This window comes from Dendrobates tinctorius, unplaced genomic scaffold, assembly GCF_039654945.1.
Source record: "Dendrobates tinctorius isolate UK_male_01 unplaced genomic scaffold, ASM3965494v1 ptg000033l, whole genome shotgun sequence".
NCBI classification, from domain to species: Eukaryota; Metazoa; Chordata; class Amphibia; order Anura; family Dendrobatidae; genus Dendrobates; species Dendrobates tinctorius.
In genome coordinates this window covers 13873695-13897198 of record NW_027361701.1, presented here as the reverse complement: position 1 = coordinate 13897198, position 23504 = coordinate 13873695, and the positions used below count along the sequence as shown (strand labels likewise).

The window sequence follows — 23504 nt, the reverse complement described above, 5'->3', positions numbered from 1 at the left end:
GATGGTTACCGGAAGCGGTTGGTCGCAGTTATTTTGGCTAAAGGTTATGCAACCAAGTATTAGGCTGAGGGTGCCAATACTTTCGTATGGCCCATTTTTTGGAGTTGTGTGTGAAATGATCAATGTTTTGCTTTTTGCTTCATTCTCTTGTGTTTTTTCATTTAAGACAAATTAAATGAATATAGTAATTCCAAAGAATTTGTGTTTGCAATCATTTTCAGGAAGAAACTGAGTATTATCTGACAAAATTGCAGGGGTGTCAATACTTTTGGCCACAACTGTATATGACTTGCGTTTGTGAAAAAAAAAAATTTGCCAACATTTTTAAAATTTACCAATTTTCAAACTTTTATATTTGATGCCCTTAAATCAGTTATGTCACACAAAATAGTTAACAAATAACATTTCCCACATGTCTGCTTAACATCAGCACAATTTTTGAAACATACAGTAATTTTCTTTAGTCAGTAAGTTATATGGGTTAAAAAGTTGACCAGCGATTTCTCATTTTTTTTTTTTTTTTTTTTAGCAAGATTTACAAAACTATTTTTCTTAGGGATCACATTACATTTCATGTGACTTTGAGGGATGTATATGACGGGAAATACCCTAAAGTGACTAAAAACTGCACCCATTTAGGTGCTCGAAACCACATTCAAGTTTATTAACGTTTCAGGTGCTTCACAGGAATTTTTAGAATGTGGAAGGATCCATTCACTATGATTAGACAGCAGAGTTACTCTATACTTTGTTTGGCCTCTGTTCTCCAATGTCCTTTTTTTCCATAAGTGCACAAAACTGGCAGACTGCTTTTTTTATGTGTGTTTATTTCTTTTGACTACAGAGTTAGTTAAGGAAATGTCTTAGGCTGGTTTCACACTTGCGTTTTTTTTCGCGGTATTTTAGCGCTAAATAGCGCATGCGTTTTTTTTTCCTATACTTTGCATGGGATGCGCTTATGTGCGCATACACATGCGTTTGTACGCGTTTCTCCGCGGTATGCGCTCGGGCGCACAAAATGCAACCTGTTGCATTTTTTGGGCGTCCGACTTGCCTCAAAAAAACGCATGCGCGCGCAATGCGTTTTTTTTACAGCAAGACACCCATTATAAGTCTATGGTGAGCATATGTGCGCATTGGCATGCTTATGTATGCGTTTTTTTGCACATGCGTTTTTTTTTTTACCATTAGTTTAGACAATGGAATTTAGGGGTTTGGGTTAGAGTTAGGGTGAAACTAGCCTTATAGACGTCTCTCCATTACTAACCCCTGGACTTGGTGTCAGCTGACATTAAACTGACATCAACCCTAAAACCATTACCCCGCTTGTCAATGCACCAGGGCAAGCAGAAAAATCAGAGTGTAAGTGCCAGAATTGGCGCATCTAATGGATGCGCCATCTCTGGGGCAGCAGAGGGCTGGTGGTATTAGTCTGGAAGGGGCCATGGTCCCTTCCCACCCTATTAATATCAGCCCACAGATGTCTGCTCAGCCTTTGCTGGTTATTAAAAAAAAAAAAAAAAATATATATATATATATATATATATATATATATATATATATATACACACACACACACACACCGGGGGGGGACATACGTCATTTTTTGGGGGGGTTCCCTCCCCCCTTTTTAAAGACCATTTAAGGCTACACAGACAGCTATGAGCTGATATTAATTATCTGGGAACTTTTATGGATATTGTCCCCTTTCCAAAATAATAACACTAGCCCCCCCTAGTTGTCTGCTTTTCCTCAGCTGGTTAATAAAAATTCTGGGGACCCCAAACAATTTTTTTTTCCATGTAATTTTATTAGCTAAATATATGTAAAGTAAGCTTCACACACACTGCACTAATTATATATCTTACTGACTTCTTTCTACCCTATCTATGTATCTACTTTATTCCATTCTGTCAGTTCACGCTGTGAATTTAATGTACCCGGCTGATGAAATGTCACATTTTCTATTAGATGGGTTTGTAAAAATCGTACGGGACACACATTGTCTGTGATTATTTTTTTCACATCCATCGACTTGCATTGGTTAGTCTCGGACGTTGTATGTGGCTATACTCGACATGCTTCAATTTTTTGTTTTTTCCTCACCCTTATTCCATGTGAGGAAACACTTGCAGATGAACTCTGCCTAATTGATTAACATTATTGTGAGTGCAATGCTAATTTTTTCACATTGCATTTGCCGAATTTATATGCAGATGTGAGCGAACCCTTATAGTTTTTCTGTATACAGATTCTCCCACCTGAGCTGTAGATCTCTTAAGCTCCTCCAAAGTGACTATGGGTGTCACGTTCCTGTATCTCAGCACGTGGCTTGGGGTCGTGCCTCCAAGGGTTAATCTATCTCCTCTCACTCAGTCCTGCATTCAACCTCTGTCCTATGCTGTAATGGGAGGATAAATTACACCCCGACACAGACAACGCACTCACAGAATACACGGGCAATGAGTCCCGGAAGTACCACTACTGTATGCCAATCACCAGGATCACACACTGTAATGCTATGGATTCTTTAGAGCATACAAAGTTCAAGCTTATTAAAGTTTTAAGCTTTAATAGAAAAGGTACAGTGGTTACAATACAGTATAAGGATATAAAAAATTTGTAAATAAAAAGTGACATACAAATATACAAAACGGTTATAAAAATAAAAGAGAGACGCTTACAGAAATATCTAAACTTTGCAGTCAGGTATTCTGCTCCCTGAGAGGAGGGGGATGAATATGAAACAGATCACATGAGATTGGCTGCCCTCATCTGTGAACCACTTTCTTTGTCTATGGGCCTAATTTATAGGTTTAACCTGCAGATCAGATTTCTAGACCAGCCTCTCATGTTAATGTTCTAATTCCTGGTTTGTGGCTGGACCATTGCTACTTTAACAATGAATACATTATTTTTCTAAAGATTCTTGTCTTAGCTTTTCTTCCCCATAGTAAATAGAAATTGTCAGGCTGCAAATAGGTCCCATTTGGCATCTGCCCTCAAGGCATCAGAGGTGTGAAATGTCCCAATTCTGTGTGTTCAGCAGGAAGGCCCCCTGGGGTCAGAGACCAGGAAACTGCCTTTTCTTAGGATAACGTATGCTATCACCTCTGTGGGACCTGCCGCCTAAAGACAGATGCTATTTAACTGCCGGCCATACATCGCCTACAAATACTTATTTCTACTACAATGGGGTCCATGGCTGCTTCTCTAATTAGTGTTTTTCAGGCTTGGGATGTCAGTTTTTGTGGACGGCCATGTCTTGGTAGGTTTGTTGTTGTGCCGTACGTCTTCCATTTTTTGCTTGAACAGTACTCTGTGAGATGTTCAGAGCGAGGGCTATTTATTTTATATATAACCTAGCCCTGCTTTATTCTTCTCCACAACTTTGTTCCTCACCTGTCTTGTGTGCTCCTTGGTTTTCATGATACAGTTTGGTCCCTAATGTTCTCATATAAACCTCTGAAGCTTTCAAAGAACAGCTGTAGTTTTAGGAATACTTTTTCAAGGCAATGTGTATATACACTGTTTGTTTTTTTGTTTTTTTTCAGAATATAAGATGGACTTTTTAACAAGAAAAAGTTGTGATTATAAAGTGGGTGCGTCTTAAAGTCCAAATGCAGCATCCTGTGATTGGCGGAGAACGCTGTCAGTCCTTCCTGATCACTAAGAGAATTGCTCTCTCTCCTCCTGCTCTACACTGATCTATGTGTTCAGTGCAGAGCGGGAGATGTACAGAGGTGTGTGTCTCTATATGTGGGCAGGTAGCAGAGCTGTGTTTGTCTAAAAGTGCATATGTAGCAGAGCTGTGTGTGTCTATATGTGCATATGTAGCAGAGCTGTGTGTGTCTATATGATCATATGTAGCAGAGCTGTGTATCTACATGTGCATATGTAGCAGGGCTTTGTGTTTCTATATGTGCGTATGTAGCAGAGCTGTGTGTGTCTATGTGCATATGTAGCAGAGCTGTGTGCTTAAGGCCATGTGCACACGTTGTGGATTCTGCTGCAGATCCGTAGCGTTTTTGGCCCTGCGGAACCACAGCAGATTTTGCTGCGTTGTACAGTACCATTGTATTAAATGGAAATTAAAAAACGCAGTGCACATGCTGCGAATTTTTCTGAGGTTTCAAATCCGCAGCATGCCAATTCTTTGTGCGGAATCCGCAGCGGTTTTACACCTGCTCCATTGTCCAGGTGTCAGACCGCAGGGGAAAACCGCAGACTAATCCGCAGGTAAACCACAGGTCTTTTTGACCTGCGGATTTTTCCAAATCCGTGCTGAAAAATCCGCAGCACCTTCCACTACGTGTGCACATGGCTAAAGGTGCATATGTAGCAGAGCCGTGTGTGTCTGTATGTGCATATGTAGCAGAGCCATGTGTGTCTATATGTGAATATGTAGCAGAGCCGTGTGTGTCTATATGTGAATATGTAGCAGAGCCGTGTGTGTCTAAAATTGCATATGTAGCAGTGCCGTGTGTGTCTAAAATTGCATATGTAGCAGAGCCGTGTGTCTATATGTGCATATGTAGCAGAGCCATGTGTGTCTATATGTGCATATGTAGCAGAGCCATGTGTGTCTATATGTGAATATGTAGCAGAGCCGTCTGTGTCTAAAATTGCATATGTAGCAGAGCCGTGTGTGTCTAAAATTACATATGTAGCAGAGCCGTGTGTCTATATGTGCATGTGTAGCAGAGCCGTGTGTGTCTATATGTGCTGTGGTGTGGCTGGTGGTCGCGTGGTTAATGGGAGGTATATGTCACAGGGAAGGATGCTTCCTGCGATGAAACCCGGAGTATTTTGTCTCTAGTGTACATAAGCACTAAAGATGTAATTTAGTGCACCTGGGTCCGGGTTGCGGGTAGCTATGAGATGGGATGGTCTGGCTACACATATTACCTTACCTCTGGGTGAGGGTGCTGAGTGTACCCGTATTCCTTCAGGACCTGCAGTGAGGTCATGACCATGTGACCAGCCCATGTGATTCATACCTCACCTGTGGGTGTGGTTACAGCCTACATAATGGAGGCTGTGGTTTAGCACATAGTCTGTGACTTAGGCTACTTTCACACATCAGGTTTTCGGCGTCAGGCAGACAAAACCGGATCCGTCTCATCCGGTTCATCCGTTTTTCTATCCGTTTTTCTATCCGTTTTTCTACGGATTACGCCGGATCCGGTTTTTAAAATTGACCCTTGTGGCCTTCCGAACGGGATTGGCTACTGGAAAACTAGATATAGCATGTTCCTACAGCCCTTCTTTGACAGGTTGTAGAGAAGAAAGTGCAGGTTGGAGAGAAGAGCAAGTTACTGGCGAAGATGGATGTTGTCATTGGAAATATTACCACTAGAAGTTCTGTGACGGTTTCAGGGGCAATTTTCCACTATACTTTGTCACCTCAAGGCAGAGTACACTGGGATGACAGAGTGTGAAAGATTTGTGCCCTAAACTTGTGTACCTTCTGGACCAACAGTATATACCTTTGCCAACCAAAGTTGGCTATCTTGTCATGGTCTTACTGTTTTTACCTTTAGGCCACAGGTGTGTACCTGGTTGTGTTTTATGCAAAGTATTTCACCTTTTAACAAAAGTTGTGTACATTGGTAGGAAATCACCAACAATAAACACAACTTTTTAGGTGAAATACTTTGCTTCAAACACAACCAGGAACACAACTGTGGCAAAAAGCTAAAATTTACCCACAGTTATATACCTGGTTTTGAATACCTTTTTACCTTTGAAATACCCTGTATTTAACCTTTTTTTAAAACATAGTTCGCCGCAGAAAGAAATGACAGAAAACCATTGTGAAACGATAATTTAACTTTTATTTAAATTTTTTTTTTTTTTTATGTTTTTAAAGTGCAAAAAACTTTTTTAATAAAGGTTTTAAACCCAATGGGCATTTTTATTACAAAAAAAAACATTACAACTCTGTGTACTGTGGGGTGGAAATACTGCTGGAGGGGCTGCGGGACACTTCGACACTGGGTGTGTGGAGAGAGGACTGGGATCGTGGTGGGGAAGGAACAGTTAGAGGTGAAGGTGTGGAAAAAGCTACAGAATGGGTGGACATGTGGGAGGCAGAAGAGGTGGTGGGCGGTGGAGTGGAAGGTTGGGCAGGGACTGTAGGAGCAGATGATGTTGATGGAAAGTTGTATGGGGAAGGAGTTTGGTACGGGGAAGGAGTTTGGTACGGGGCAGGTTGCTGGAAGTGGGGAGATGTCTGGTACTGGTGAGGTTGCTGGTATGTAATAGGAGGGGGAGGATGGAAAGTGGCTGGAGGGGGTGCAGATGTAATAGGAGGGGGAGGATGGAAAGTGGCTGGAGGGTGTGCAGGTGGAGGAACTACAGTGGTGGGAGGTGGAGGTTGGGAGGTAACCTGCTGTAGAGCACCGTGGCACGAATGCATTACATGCATCTGCTGGGTAGGAGATAGTGTTGCCATGCGCTCCACAACAGACCTGAAAAAGGTGTGGTTTGGCGAAGATCTTGCTTCTGAATGCATGGTTTGCAGAAGTGTCTTCACCTCCAGAATGCTGGAGTTGATCTGCTGAAAGCCTGCGGAGATTTGCTCTGACAAGACTTTGAGACAGTTCTGGAAAGATGCATTCAGATGCAAGAACTCTTGCGCATAACTCTTTTCCTGACCCCTCTGCCGCTGCCGCCCAGTACCCGCAGGTGTACTAGAGGTGGCAGGGGCAGAAGGGTGGGGTAAAGGGAAAGCGATCTCCTCACCAGCAGCTTCATGTAATGTAGGCGGCCACGATGCTCCTGTGCTGGTGGATGGGACAGATGGGTCGAATGTGTGGGAAGGCTGGGAAGGTGCAGATGTACCGGGGCGGTCGAAGTGTCCCTCGGTGCCGGTCTCCTCAGGGATCGCCTCAGAAGGGTCCAATTGTGCAGGCTCCCGAGTGCTGCTCACCGTGCTGTGGAATAAAGAGAAAAAAAAACAATTAAAATACTGACATGGTATGGCCCTGGCTGAAAAAAAAAAATTACATCTAACATTTTTTTCACATGTGGTGTGTAATATTTACCTTCTGGTGAGCATTGTTTCCCGGAGGAACGACAGGGCTTCTGCGTACTTGTACTTGCTCCTGCGTCCTCCAGGTCCACTCGGGGCCCGCATCTCTTTATTGAACTCCTTCTTGAAACGATCCCTCACAGACCGCCACCGATTCACAATTCTGTTCCCTGAAACGAGAAAGGAGTGGTTAGTATACAACATCAGTGTTTCACAAACTCCAGTCCTCATGGTCCCCAGGGGTCATGTTTTCAGGATTTCCATAGTAAATAGAAATCCTGAACACATGATCCATGGGGACCACGAGGACTGGAGTTCGGGAAACACTGGTTTACATCAAGCAACCGGTACTGTATATACTTACGCTCTTTAATCTGGGCCCGAGCTTCGAGGTCCTCCCAGCGGCCCACAAGGAGAGAACAGATTTCCTCCCAGAGTCGTCGGGTAACGATAAGGTCAGCGTGGCGGCGGTCAGCCATAATCCAGAGCGGCTCCCTTTCTCTGACGAGATCGATGAGGTGGTCCACATCGAGTCCTCCATCCTCACCGTCAGAGTCGGGAGCACGCTGTGAAGGCTGTTAAAGAAAAAGACAAAAATAACATAATTAGCCTCCACAAAAGAAATGAAATAAAAAGTGCAAAAAAACAAAGCAAAAATATTTATACTTACACGCTGGTGACCGCCGCGTTGCTGTCGCCGACGACCCTGGGAGGCACTGCGAGGACCTCTTGGCCGAGCACCAGATTGGGAAGACTAGAGAAGAAAACAAAAAATGTTATGGCTTTGGATGTAGGCATTTGTTTGCTGTGTGTGGTCTGCAGAACATTGTTTTCTATGTGTTGTGTGTAGTGTGATGTTGTGTTTCTGCGTTTGATGCAAAAAACTTACCAATTGTGAGCCCACTCCAGGTGTCTGTCCACCCCTTCCTTCTTCTTCTGGGAGCTCCTCTTCATCTTGTGATTCCTGTTTTGAAATAAAAGGCAATGAATAGACATATATTACAGAGATGATGGATTTTGGAAATAAAAACTTACCGTCAAACGATGCGAGGGAGGGCTCCCAGAAGAAGATGTGCTGTCCTGTTGATGGCCAGACTCCATGGCTGTGGGTATTGCTGCTGCCAGTGATGCCATTTCTGCTGCTGCTGCTGCATCTCTTTGGCGGCTGTTGAATAAAGAGAAACAAAGGGCCAATGAATATCTTGATATTCCATGGCCCTAGTTTGGAGGAATGGGGGATTTGATAATTACTGTCTCTCATCTGCTGCTGGCCTCCCTTCCTCAGCATGTTCTATTTGCTGCTCCATTTGGGGTGGTGGTGGTGCTGATGGTGCTGCAGTGGTCTCCTGCTTCGCTTGGTTGCTTTCTTGGGTGGCATGTTGGGTGTGGCTGTGGGTCCCACTGTCTTGCTTTTATATATGTCTTGTGGGCAGAGCTACTGAGCATGCTCAGACCAAAAAACCGGATCCGGCGCATTGCGGCGCTCATAGGCTTTCATTGTGTGAAAAAGCCGGATCCGGCGGGTACGGCTTTTTCGCCGGAGACAAAAAACGTTACAGTAGACGTTTTTTCCAGACGCCGGATCGCGACACATTGCGACACATTGCCGGATCCGGCGAAAACCGGATGAAACGCATGGCCATCCGGCGCGATACGGCGCAAATGCAAGTCAATGGGGGGGAACCGGATCCGGCATTGCATTTCGCCTGATCCGGTTTCTGTCAAAAGCGCCGGATCGCGCCTGACGGCGAAAATCTGATGTGTCAAAGAGGCCTTAGGAGGTAGAAGGCCTCCTGTGTGTATAGCTCAAGATGAAGCCTCTGGGCTGGACATTGCCCTAGCCTGTGTGCTCACAGGGCCTGAGGGAACAAAGCCCAGCTAAGGACTGTTTGTGTTGCTTTTGCCTGCTCTGAAGGCTGGAAACCTTGTGTTTGTTGCTTTTGGGGTTTATGGAGCAAATAAACCCACACATACTCTTTTAAAGAAGCACGCCTTCTGTTTTTCCTCCTGCTGCAGCTGAGTGAGTACAATCCTCACAATTGGTGCTAGACTGCGGGCATTGGTCCAAGAAGCACATGTTGCAGTGCTAGCTAGTCTGAGCCTGAGGAGTGTACGGTCTGATAACCGTGAGTAATCCTGACCGGGGTCAGTGAGAAATGTTTGTGGGATACCTCTGAGGAGGAGAGGCATCCGGTAACCTGTGTGGCCGACACCAACAGGTAACGGACAGGAGTCCATGTTGTACTGACTGGGGACAGTGAGAAACCGTTTTTTTTTTTAATTTTTTTATTTTTTTATATGGAGCATGTATGAGGTGTTTGCTGTGGCTCGGCGGAGTTACGAAGGTGACATCCGTCTGGCTGTAACTCGGCGGGGTTACGAAGCTTGCTGTGGATCGGCAGGTTCACAAAGTCTGCGGTGCGGAGCCGTGCAGGGACATGCGGTAGCTGCATTTGCCATTTGCAGCAAGAGGTTTGGCAGCAGCAGAGGCTTGTGAGCGGCAGCCGGAGGTGCCAGTGGTTTGTGGCTACAGCAAGAGCTGTGGCAGTGCCAGTAGGAGCTGTTGAGGTGCCATAAGGATATCAGAGGTCCAGAGCGGGCGACCTCTTAAAGGGCCAGTACCAACCCCAGAGAGACATAAGGGTCGGTGCGAACTGGGGCCTGGGAGATTCGTGGGGGAGTCCACGATGTGTACCCCAGAGAGGGGTGGAGTCACAAAACAGGGATGGTTGCCCAAAAAAGAGGTGGAGTCCAAAAAGGAGGCGTTAACCCAATCAGGGATGGGTGCGGGGGTGGTATCCCAAATCGGAGCAGTTGCCCAAAAGGGGGCAGTAACCCAAATTGGGGTGGTGGCAAAAAAAGAGGCGGCGGCAAATGCGCCTATGGACTGTTGCCAGGTTCGGTGTTCGAACAGCGCATGTCCAGGATGTTGTACTGACTTTCCATCTAACAAGGTGTCACAGAGCTGTTCTGTAGAAGTCAAAGGAGAGAGTGTGACTGGACTTCTAGACTCAGGGAGCCTGGTGAGTGCCACACTCCCTATCTGTCTGATTCCTGGAAGGAAGATGGAAGTCCACTGTGTTCATGGGGTCGCTAGGGATTATCCGGTGTCCAGGGTAATCATTGAGACGCCCACTATTATTTCCAGCCATGATGTCTCTAATCCCAGACTTGCCATACCCTGTAGTAATAGGCCAGGACTTTGAACGGTTTTGGGATTTGTGGGAGGAAAGGGGAGTGTCTGATTGCTCAGGTGGGAGCCGGACTGACCCTAAGGAAGCCCCACCGCATCAGGCGGCTGTAGAGGTTCCTGGTGGTGTGATGTGCAAAAAGGAGGTAGCACCACCTAAGGTCGCTGGTCCAGAGTTCCGGGTGACTGGAAGAAAGTGTGGGTCTGACAAAGTTGTGGACTTAGCTGGGGTGACCAAATGTGGGACCGTGAGATATGGGATAGCTCCAGAAAAGGGGTCTGACACCTGTTTAAGTGGGGACTTGCTGTTCCAGGATGATGGGGGAGTGGGGGTGACTCCTATTCAGACTGTGACTCGAACGCAAGGGAAAGAGTGTGCAGTAAGGTGAAGCTGAGTAAAAAGGGTAGATCTTCCTCTCGTCTCAGGGCACGCGGAAAGGTGGGACAGGCTACACCCTCTCAGAAAAAGGATGTGGGAGAGACAGGGTCAGGTGCAGATCCGGTTATTGTCCTTGATAAGGAGGTCACCTTTTCTCTGACAAACCCCAGCACAGAGGTAGTTGGTGACTGGCTGAAATTAACACACAGATCTGTAGTAGACCCACATCTGCGATGCCAGGGAAGGGTGAAATGGCGCAGTATGATGAAGGCTCCAAAGTACTTGATGCTGAAGAGCTGGAGTTCTCTGAAGTTACCGAGAGTCAAGAGAGAGAAAGTTGAACCTGTGGATGCAGGAACAGGTGGAACTCTGAAGGGGCAGAGTGTGGATGGGCAAGAGAGCTCATCTGAAAATCTAATTAAAGAAGTGATGGTGCGACACGTGCTGGCCAAAAGAGAGCAGGACCACGAGATAGAGCTGCTTAAAGAGAAAGGGTCTTGAGAAAAGCAGTTGAGCACAGAGTGGATGAGCTGGAGAAGGAAGTTTCTGAGCTCAGAGTTCACCTGTCAGTGTGTCAAACTATGAACAAGGCCATATTGAAAGATATGGAGGTGCTCAGTGAGGCCCAAGAGAAGCATCAGCAGGAGCTTCTCCGGAGAGAGGATGAGTGTCACTGCCTGGCAGAGGAGTGGGATAAAGTTCTCCAAGAGCTCAAGATAGAGAAGGAGGCTAATGCCCATCTCCAAAAACACACGGTTGACCGGGAAATCGAACTGTTGCACTTTCTCGATCTGATTGCAATGAAGGAGAGTGAGCTGGAGAGGCTGACCAAAGAACAGGCCTCCAGGGAGGAAGAAATCCAGCAGGGGAAGTGCCAAGCTGCGCTCTCGGGACAAGGTGTGTGTTCAAGAATGTGAGACTTCAGGTTTCAAGTTCATAATAGAGGTACCCGAAGACATGCGTGAAGCGTATGCCAGTAAGGATGTGCATGAGGCCTTTTAAAAAGGTGGTCGACGCGTGTAGTGTGCACTGGGAACCTGAGACTCAGCAGTTGGTCATACTGTTTATTAGGGAAGTCACAGTGAAGTGGGTGGCTGTCCTGAGGGATATGCATCTACAATGCCTCTGCACTAAAGAGATGATTATGTTATGGAATAAGGAAGCCACTCGACGTCTGGAGCTTGCGAGGGAAGCTCAAAATCGACTGGGCTTTGTGGAAGACACAATTCCGGTACCCAGAAATCTGGTGGGGAAAGTCATTGGAAAACTTGGAAAAGTTATGCAAGAGCTCGTGGATAGATCCGGTGTGGCGAGAGTGAGGATTCCACTGGATGGTGAAGTCCAGGTAGCTGGTGAAGATGGCATGGTTCCTTTCGTTGTTGTGGGCTCACTGGAAAGCAATGGGAACCTCTGCATGCTCCTGGAATATCGGGTGACGCACCTACAAGAGGTAGAGCAGCTGATCCGGAAAAAAATGCAGACTACAGCTACAGGAGTTGGAAAGAAGATGGCGACTGCTTCCAGCCCGGGACAGGGAGAAACGAGGGGTTTCTCTTGAGACTGGCAGTATGTGGTCTGAAGCAAAGGGGGTTAGAGATGGCGACTCCTCTGTTAACTCATGGCTGAGTAACATAAGCAGGAGACCCGGTAGCAGACGTAGTGATAAAGGGCCAGACTCAGATCAGCCAGTAGGCTCGACTGGACAGTGGACTCAAAACTGCAACAACCGTGGGTGGCGGCCATGGAAAGAAAGGTCGCGTGAAATGGCACACTTGGAAAGTAGGTTGATTAAAAAGGGTAAATATTGAAGGTAGTGCAGTTAGGCATATATAACATGTGGGGGAAAGAAAAAAATATATAATCAACAGTCATAATCAACAGTCTTATTAAATTTAGAGGTATTGATGCTATTGACGTCAACATTAGGGGAGGAAAGTTATCAACGAAATTGGCACATCTTGAGGCTCGTTGGATTTCTTCGTTGAAAACTGTGCATCCCCACGGGTTAAATGAGAGTCTAAGTTTTGCCCCTTTTTTAGAATAGGAGTTGTGGAGTCCCTTTGTTGTACAGTCCTAGTTCTTTTTCTGATTTTAATTTTTTATATTTTCTAGCTGTCTGTTTTCTGCGGGCATTCGGATGGATCAGTTGGTGTGTGATTCATTGACATGAAGTTCCTTCCCGTCACTGTGGTGTCAGCAAATGGTCGTTTCCTTCAGTGTATACACTGATGGACTGCTGGTATTAATGCACAGACTGTCCCTGATTCACCTTTTGATTCCCGGATGAATCGACACATATGAACGTATGCTTTCCTGATATGGTTGCCGGTTCAGGGACATGTCCACGTGTTGTCATGGATCCTTAAATCTTCCTGATATATTTATTTTAATGTGTGTTCCTCAATATTTGTGTATTCTTTATATATGTTACGTATTTTGTCTGTGTCACCTCTGTGGGATTTTTTACCATGGAGATGTGGTAATGTGGCCACGGAATATTTTGTGGTTACGTTGCCATTGTAGATATGTTGATTATGCCATCTTTATATACATTTTTCTAATTGATATGTGGCCATAACTCTTTTATCTTATATATTTGCGAATGTTTGTGCCCTCCCCTTTTGGATACATTTATGCACATTACTCTGATATTTATACTATAATAGCTTTAGTGCTGCTGGTTGGTTTATTTAGAGCCTTATTATTAAGCATTGGTAGCCCTAACTATATAATTAATGTGCAGCATTGCATCCTTATATACCGGCAGCTGTTTCTAGTATCCCATGAAAAATTGGGCATGTCTGCCAGCTTCCAATATGGCGGCGTCTCCCTCAGTGTCTCACTGCGCCTGTGTGAACTCTCACTGTCCTTCCTGTGCTGCCGTCATGAGCTATGTGCGTTCAGTCACGCGGGACCCCACGTGTTCTTGGCGCCATACCTCATTGATTTCATGCCGGGTGGATGTGGGCGTCCCTCAGACATTGGCTTGGCATCTTCTATTTTCATTTTCGCATTTCACACGTGGTTGTGAATGCGTTACTATAGGAACGCATGACCACTTCCGGTTCTGACGTTAATCCCATTTCCGGTTTATGCCCGCTACTTAAACAGCGCTGTTCATACTATTTTTAGCGCCCCCTGACGAAGGTGTTCCGAAACGCGCGTTGGGGCGGACACTGGGACCCCTGTTCTTCCATCTGCCAGCTGCTACTTTGTTTAGGTAAATTATTATACCCATGTGTAATTATATCTTTAATTGTTGCCTGGTTCACTATCATCTAGCTTGCTATATATCACTACTATGTTATCATAGGCGCTATTTAGTGCAGCACTGACAATTATTTATGATAGGCAATGGTATATATTGCCAACTATGTAAACATATGTCATTTAGTATAGCATTGGCAACCATCTATGATAGTGAGCAAGATTTACCATTGACTATGTAACTATATGTACTATTCAGTGCAGCATTGGCCACATGGGTCCTTGTGTCCCTATTTCGTTGTTTTTATTATCTTTTCTTGGCTGTATAGCATGTCATGCTTGTACCTTGCCTTAATCACAATAAAGCAATTTTACACATGACCTTTAGTTGTAATTTTTGGATTCGTCCTCCCGTTTGTGATTAAAAAGGGTCTGGTGACACACAGATGGTGACTCAAGGGCTGAAGCCCAAGGCAGACATACTGACCACTGGTGGCGGGGGTGGCCTAACAAGGATGTGATGATGAATGACTCCCAAAGCCGACTGAGACAGTACTCTCGACTTGTAGGGCAAGGTGACATGGGTGCCCTGTCTTGAGGCCCTCCGTGTAGGACAAGTGTTCAACCCCACATGTTTGAACAGAGGGGGAGAATTTGTGGTGTGACTGGAGGTCGCGTGGTTAATGGGAGGTATATGTCACAGGGATGGATGCTCCCTGCAATGCAATCCGGAGTATTTTGTCTCTAGTGTACATGAGCACTAAAGATGTCATTTAGTGCACCTGGGTCCGGGTTGCGGATAGCTATGAGATATGGGAGGGTCCGGCTACCCATACTACCTCATCTATGGGTGAGGGTGCGGAGTGTACCCCTGTTTTTCTTCAGGACCTGCAATGAGGTCATGACCATGTGACCAGCCCATGTGATTCATACCTCACCTGTGGGTGTGGTTACAGCCTACATAATGGAGGCTGTGGTTTAGCACATAGTCTGTGACTTGGTAGGTAGAAGGCCTCCTGTGTGTATAGCTCAAGACGGAGCCTCTGTCCTGGACATTGCCCTAGCCTGTGTGCTCACTGGGCCTGAGGGAACAAAGCCCAGCTAAGGACTGTTTGTGTTGCGTTTGCCTGCTCTGAAGGCTGGAAACCTTTTGTTGTTGCTTTTGGGGTTTATGGAGCAAATAAACCCACACGGACTCCTTTAACCCCTTCCCGACCAATGACGCCAAATAGGCGTCATGAAAAGCTGTGCCAATCCGACCAGTGACGCCTATGTGGCGTCATGAATTAACCCCTTAATCCCATATGACGTACTATCCCGTCCATGTGCCCTGGGACTTAATTCCCAGGGACGGGATAGTACATCATAGCGATCAGCGGCTCCCACTTGGTGAGCGCCGCTGATCGCGGCCGGGTGTCAGCTGATTATCACAGCTGACACCCGGCACAATGTGTCAGGGGCGGTCACGGACCGCCCCCGACACGTTAACCCCTTGCACACCGCAATCAAACACGATCGCAGTGTACCGGGGGTTAAAGGGAAGCATCGGCAGGGAGGGGGCTCCCTCCGTGCTTCCCTGAGCCCCCCACAGCAGCGCAATGTGCAGCGCTGCTGTGGGGGGCTCCTTCCCTGCAGGCCCCCGAATCCAAGATGGAGACGGGGACCTTCGGGGGCCCTGCAGGGAGCTGGCTTCCTCAGTGCCTGCAAAGCGCAGGCACGAGGAAGCCTGCTGCACTGCCTGTGACAGATCGCTGATCTGTCACAGGACAGTGATGTCCCACCTGGGACAATATAATGAAGTTAAAAAAAGTGTTAAAATAATTAAAAAAAATATCGCCAAATAAATAAGAAAAAAAAAAATTCCCCCAATAAATTCATTTTTTGGAAATAAAAAAAAATAAATAAATAAAAGTACACATATTTGGTATCGCCGTGTCCGTAACAACCTGCCCTATAAAACTATCCCATTAGTTAACCCCTTTAGCGAACCCCTTAAAAAATAAAAAAAAGCCAAAAATAATGATTTATTATCATACCGCCGAACAAAAAGTGCAATAACGCGCGATCAAAATGACGCATATAAATATCCATGGTACCGTTGAAAACGTCAATGTCCCGCAAAAAGCGAGCCGCCGTACAGCATCATCAGCGAAAAAATTAAAAAGTTATAGCTCGCAGAACAAAGCGATGCAAAAATTATTTTTTTATATAAAATAGTTTTCATTGCATAAAACTGACAAAACATAAAAATCGACCTAAATGAGATATCGCTGTAACCGTACTGACCCGAAGAATAAAGCCGCTTTATCAATTTTATCGCACGCGGAACGGTGTAAACGCACCCCCCCCAAAGAAATTCATGAAACGCTGGTTTTTGTTCACTCTGTGTCCCAAAAATCGGAATAAAAAGCGATCAAAAAATGTCACGTGCCCGAAAATGGTACCAATAAAAACGTCAACTCGTTCCAAAAAAATAAGACCTCACATGACTCGGTGGGTCAAAATACGGAAAAATTATAGCTCTCAATATGTGGTGATGCAAAAACTATTTATTTTTAAATAAAAAGCATCTTTTAGCGTATGACAGCTGCCAAACATAAAAACCGCCATAAATAGTAAATCAAACCCCCCGTTATCACCCCTTTAGTTAGGGAAAAATAATAAAATGAAAAAAAATATATTTATTTCCATTTTCCCATTAGGGTTAGGGCCAGGGCTAGGGTTACGGCTGAGATTAGGGTTAGGGGTGTGTTGGAGTTAGAATTGGGGGTTTCCACTGTTTGGGCACATCAGGTGCTCTCCAAATGCAACATGGCGTCTGATCTCAATTCCAGCCAATTCTAAGTTGGAAAAGTCAAATGGTGGTCCTTCCCTTCCAAGCTCTGCCATGCGCCCAAACAGTGTTTTACCCACACATACGGGGTATCCGCCTACTCAGGACAAATTGCAAAACAACTTTTGGGGTCCAATTTCTCCTGTTACCCTTAAAAAAATAAAAAATTGGGGGCAAAAATATCATTTTTGTGGAAAAAAATGATTTTTTTATTTTCACGCCCGGGCGTTCTAAACTTCTGTGAAGCACTTGGGGGTTCAAAGTGCTCACCAAACATCTAGATAAGTTCCGTGGGGGGTCTAGTTTCCAAAATGGGGTCACTTGTGGGGAGTTTCAATAGTTTAGGTACATCAGGGGCTCTCCAAACGCACATGACACCCGCAGACCATTCCCTCAAAGTCTGCATTCCAAAACATCACTACTTCCCTTCCGATCTGAATTCCAGGCAATTTTGCATTGAAAAAGTCAAACGGCGCTCCTTCCATTCTGAGCTCTGCCATGCGCCGAAACAGTGGTTCCCCCTCACATATCAGGTATCAGCGTACTCAGGACAAATTGCACAATAAATTTTGCTGTCCAATTTTTCCTGTTACCCTTGGTAAAATAAAAATGAACCTGAAGTTTTTTTTTTTTTTTTGTGTAAAAAAAAAAAAAAAAAAAAAAAAAGTTAAATGTTCAATTTTTTTTTTTAAAAATTCAAAAAATTCCTGTGAAGCACCTGAAGGGTTAATAAACTTCTTGAATGTGGTTTTGAGCACCTTAAGGGGTGTAGTTTTTAGAATGGTGTCACTTTTGTGTATTTTCTATCATATAGACACCTCAAAGTAGCTTCAAATGTGATGTGGTCCGTAAAAATAAAATGGTGTTGCAAAAATGAGAAATCGCTGGTCAATTTTTAACCCTTATAACTTCCTAACTAAAAAAAAATTTTGGTTCCAAAATTGTGCTGATGTAAAGTAAACATGTGGGAAATGTTACTTATCAAGTTTTTTGTGTGCCGCATCTCTGTGATTTAAGGGTATAAAAATTCAAAGTTGGAAAATTGCGAAATTTTAAAAATTTTCACCAAATTTCCGTTTTTTTTTCACAAATAAACGCAAGTTATTTGAATGAAATTTTTCCACTAGCATAAAGTACAATATGTCACGAGAAAACAATGTCAGAATCACCCGGATCCATGGAAGCGTTTTAGAGTTATTACCTCATAAAGGGACAGTGGTCAGAATTGTAAAAATTGGCCCGGTCATGAACGTGCAAACCACCCTTGGGGCTTAAGGGGTTAATTGCCCCCCTGCGGGTTGGGTGACCGGGGTCACTGAAAGGTCAATTGACCCCGCACGTACAGGGGGCTTTGTACTTCACCACCCTGGCTTAGCCCCCCCCCCTTGGCTACAATCGCTCTGATTGGCTGTTGAAAGTGAAACAGCCAATCAGAGCGATAGTAATATTTCACCAATGATATTTGGTAAAATACTACAATCCAGCCATGGCCAATGCTGCAATAGCATCTGCCATGGCTGGAGACCATGATCCGACCCCCCCCCCCCCCACACACCGACTGAGGCCGGCTATGTGCCACCGACTGACGGCGGTGATAGGCCTCCGCCGTCAGTATTTGCTCCCCCTCCGCTTCCCCCCACTTCCCCTGCCTTCCGATGCCCCTCTATAGTCCCACCGGTACCTCCTGAGTCGCGGTACCTCCCGGTGTCCCGCCGTCTTCTATCCATGGGCGCCGCCATCTTACAAAATGGCGGGCGCATGCACAGTGCGCCCGCGAATCTGCCAGACGGCAGATTCATTCATTCATTCATTCATTCATTCATTTTACAGGTACATTTTGATCACTGATAAACTATCACAGTGATCAAAATACAAAAAAAAGTAAATAAAGCCCCCCTTTATAGGTAGGGACACATAATAAAAGTAAAATAAAGAAAAAATATTTTTTATTTTTCCTTTAGGGTTGGAATTAGGGTTAGGGTTGGAATTAGGGTTAGGTTTGGGATTAGGGTTGGGGTTAGAATTAGGGTTAAGGTTAGGGGTGTGGTGGGGTTGGGATTAGGGTTAGGCTTGTGGTTAGGGCTATAGTTGGAATTAGGTTTAGGGGTGTGTTGGGGTTAGGGTTGAGATTAGGGTTAGGGGTGTGTTGGGGTTGAGTTAGAATTGAGAGGGTTTCCACTATTTAGGTACACCAGGGGGTCTACAAATGCGAAATGGCGCCACTATTGATTCCAGCCAATTTTGGGTCAAAAAAGTCAGTGTTCCCTCCCTTCCAAGCCCCGACATGTATCCAAATAGTGCTTTACCCCAACATATGGGGTATCAGCGTACTCAGGAAAAATTGCACAACAACCTTGGGGGTCTAATTTCTCTTTTTACCCTTGGGAAAATAAAAAATTGAGGGCTAAAAAATATTTGTGAAAAAAAAATATTTTTTATTTTCACGGCTCTGCGTTATAAACTTCTGTGAACCACTTGGGGGTTCAAGGAGCTCACCACACATCTAGATAAGCTCCTTAGGTGGTCGAGTTTCCGAAATGGTGTCAAGTGTGGGGGTTTCCACTGTTCAGGCACATCAGGAGCTCTGCAAACGCAACATGGTGTCAGATCATAATTCCAGCTAATTCTGCGTTGAAAAAGTCAAATGGCACTCTTTCCCTTCCGAGCTCTACCGTGCACGCAAACAGGTTTACCCCCACATATGGGGTATCAGCCTACTCAAGACAAATTGCACAACAACTTTTGGGGTCCAATTCCTCTTGCTACGCTTGGTAAAATATAAAAAATCATTTTTCACAAAAATGATCTTTTTGCCCCCAATTTTTTTTTTACGTCTCTACGTTATAAACTTCTGTGAGGCACTTGGGGGTTCAAAGTGCTCACCACACATCTAGATAAGCTCCTTGGGGGTCTAGTTTCCAAAATGGGGTCACTTTTGGGGGGTTTCTACTGTTTAGGCACATCAGGGGCTCTGCAAACGTAACATGACACCCGCAGACCATTCCATCAAAGTCGGCATTTCAAAACGTCACTACTTCCCTTCCGAGCCCTGACGTGTGCCCAAACTGGTCCCCCCCCCACACACACACATACATGGGGTACCAGCTTACTCAGGACTAACTGGACAACAACTTTTGGGGTCCAATTTCTCCTGTTACATTTGTGAAAATAAAAAATTGCGGGGTTAAAAAAATCAATTTTTGAGGAAAAAAATTTTTTTTATTTTCATGGCTCTGTGTTATAAACTTTGGTGAAGCACTTTGGGGTTCAAAGTGCTCACCACAAATCTAGACAAGTTCCTTAGGGGGTCTAGTTTCCAAAATGATGTCACTTGTGGGGAACTCCAATGTTTAGGCACATCAGGGTCTTTCCATACGCGACATGGTGTCCGCTAACGATTGGAGCGAATTTTCTATTCAAAAAGTCAAATGGCTCTCCTTCCCTTCCGAGCCCTGCCATGCACCCAAACAGTGGTTTATGACCACATATGAGGTATCTGTGTACTCAGGAGAAATTGCCCAACAAACTTTAGGATCCATTTTATCCTGTTGCCCATGTGAAAATGAAAAAATTGAGGCTAAAATAAATTTTTTGTGAAAAAAAAAAAAAAAAGTACATTTTCATTTTTACTGATCAATTTGTGAAGCACCTGGGGGTTCAAAGTGCTCACTGTGCATCTAGATAAGTTCCTTAGGGGGTCTAGTTTCCGAAATGCGGTAATTTGTGAGTGAGCTGTAAAGTTTAGGCATACAGGGGCTCTCCAAACACGACATGGTGTCCGCTAACGATTGGAGCCTATTTTCCATTCAAAAAGTCAAATGGCGCTCCTTCCCTTCTGAGCCCTGCCGTGCGCCCAAACAGTGGTTCCCGCCCACATATGGGGTTTCGGCGTACTCAGGACAAATTCAACAACTTTTGAGGTCCATTTTCTCCTTTTACCTTTGGGAAAATAAAAAAAATTGTTGCTAAAAGATCATTTTTGTGACTAAAAAGTTAAATGTTCATTTTTTCCTTCCACATTGCTGCTACTGCTGCTGTGAAACACCCGAAGGGTTAATAAACTTCTTGAATGTGATTTTGATCAGCTTGAAGGGTGCAGTTTTTAGAATGGTGTCACTTTTGGGTATTTTCAGCCATATAGACCCCTCAAACGGACTTCAAATGTGAGGTGGTCCCTACTAAAAAAATGGTTTTGTAAATTTTGTTGTAAAAATGAAAAATTGCTGGTCAAGTTTTAACCCTTATAACTTCCTAACAAAAAAAAAATTTTGATTCCAAAATTGTGCTGATGTAAAGTAGACATGTGGGAAATGTTAATTATTTTGTGTCACATAACTCTCTGGTTTAACAGAATAAAAATTTGAAAATTACAAATTTTTCGCCAAATATCCGATTTTTTTTTTTCACAAACACAAAAATTATCGACCTAAATTTACCACTATCATGAAGCCCAATATGTCACGAAAAGACATTCTCGGAATCTCTACGATACATTGAAGCGTTCTAGAGTTATTACCTCATAAAGGGACACTGGTGAGAATTGCAAAAAATGGTCTGATCATTAAGGTCAAAACAAGCTTGGTCATGAAGGGGTTAAAGAAGCACGCCTCCTGTTTTTCCTCTTGCTGCAGCTGAGTGAGTAGAATCCTTACAATGCATATGTAGCAGTGTGTGTCTCTATATGTGCATATGTAGCAGAGCCGTGTGTCTGTATGTGCATATGTAGCAGAGCCATGTGTGTCTGTATGTGCATCTAATTTCTCATTTAGTTCAATGTGCATTCTGTGCATATAAGGGTGTGACCGCCCTGTTCAGAGTTGGAAAATCCATCCTGTCTGGCCTATGCTATTACTGATGGTCCAGTCCCTCGATCCTTGTTCACATTTACCTCACTTGACAAGTGGAAAGGTTTTAAATACAAGTTAGGACTGTCCCACAAGGGTTTGCCTTGACATGGCGGTATGACTTGTACATTCTTTTGATCAAAATTATGTTTCCTAAATACCTTTATTATTTTTACTACCTTCATGCAATTTTTGCAATTTACTTTTTACTTTTTTATTTTAGGATACCGTATATACTCGTGTATAAGCCAAGATTTTCAGCCCATTTTTTGGGGCTGAAAGTCCCCCTCTCGGCTTATACGTGAGTCATATACCAGGGGAGGGGGGAGCGAGGGGGTCAGAGATCATACTCCCCTCTCCTGGCACTTCTCTGCAGCCTCTGCGTCTCCCTCTGCCGTCTGCTTCCTGCATTCAGCAGTCACGTGGTACCGCTCATTAAACTCATGAATATGCGCATATTTGAGTTTAGTGAGCGGTACCACGTGACCAGCTGAATGCAGGAAGCAGACTGCAGGAATGCAGGAAGCGGGGGCTGTCGCTGCAGAGAAGACCTTGCGCTAGGAGGGGTGAGTATGACGGGGGCAGAGTTATCTTCACCTGTTCCCATTCCAAGCCGTGCACCGCTGTGTCTCCAGGTCCTCCTGCTGTGACGGCAGAGGGCGCGATGACGTAGTCAGTGCGCGCCCTCTGCTGTCAATGCAGAGATCCGGGAGACACAGCGGTGCACGGCTTAAAACGGGGACAGGTGAATATCGCCACTGCCAGGGGCTCAGGACACCGGCCCCTGGCCCCCAGCGACGGATAGGTGAGTGTGTCACTTTTTTTTTTATTGCAACAGCAGCAAATAAGGGGTATTTATGGAGCATCTTATAGGGCAGCATTAACCGTTGTGGAGCAGCATATGGGTGGTATTTATGGGGCAGCATTAACCCTTGTGGAGCAGCATATGGGGGGTATTTATGGAGCAGCATATGGGGGGTATTTATGGGGCAGTATTAACCCTTGTGGAGCAGCATATGGGGGTATTTATGGGGCAGCATTAACCCTTGTGCAGCAGCATATGGGGGTATTTATGGAGCATCTTCTTGCGCCAGCATTAACCCTTGTGGAGCAGCATAGGGGGGGGGGTTTATCTATGGAGAATCTTCTTGGACCACCATTTAACCCTAGGCTTATATGCGAGTCAATAAGTTTTCCCAGTTTTTTGTGGCAAAATTAGGGGGGTCGGCTTATACATGGGTCTGCTTATACACGAGTATATACAGTAATTGTTTTTTGTTTTTGGTTTTCTCTGTATGTGCATATTTAGCAGAGCCGTGTGTGTCTATACAAAAAGTCTAGTCTCTAGTTAGCTTTCATAGTTTTTAATCACATACCATAGAATAGAAAACGCAGAGACAAAGGCACAGCTGTATGACCTCGGGTTAATGAAGCTGCACACACGTCAGGGAACACGGGTGCCACTTCCAAGGAAAATAGTCTGTATATCCATAGAGAAGAAAGTGGATAGGCACATTCCGTCCCGTGCAAGATAATCCTTTATTGTGGCATCAAGTTACCAACAGCAGGCAGATAAAGCCATGGAGCAAGTACAGACGACGATCGTTTCGCAATTACGTTGCGCTTCAACAGGTCATCAGGTTTCATAGTTTTTAAGGTTGGAGGTAGAATGATTCCATCAACTTAAACCTATAGCCTAACATTGATTCAGATGAAGGCAAAAACACCAAGATGCAAATGCAAATTGTGGCATATTGGGGGAAGTATTCCTTTCCAACTCCACATACCGCAATCTAGTTCCCTGGATCAACATCCCATTTCAGAATATAGTGCCCATAACCTGTAATATCTTTCAAGAAAGGTGTCCAGGCCCTCCTTGAACTCTTGTAGTAAATCAACAATTTATCTGTTTACGACCTTTGACGTATATTTACCTAATATATTACGATATATTTTACTTTAACCAATTCTTCATGTTTTTTGTTATACATATGTTTGCGTTTTTATTTTTTATA

The 23504-nt window shown here is 44.6% G+C and overlaps 1 protein-coding gene across 5 annotated transcripts in view; it reads left to right on the top strand.

Annotated features, from left to right (window-relative positions):
- DDX47 (DEAD-box helicase 47) overlaps positions 1 to 23504 on the top strand; it is a 144448-nt gene that overhangs the window by 65240 nt on the left and 55704 nt on the right. The gene's annotated exons all lie outside the window — the stretch shown is intronic.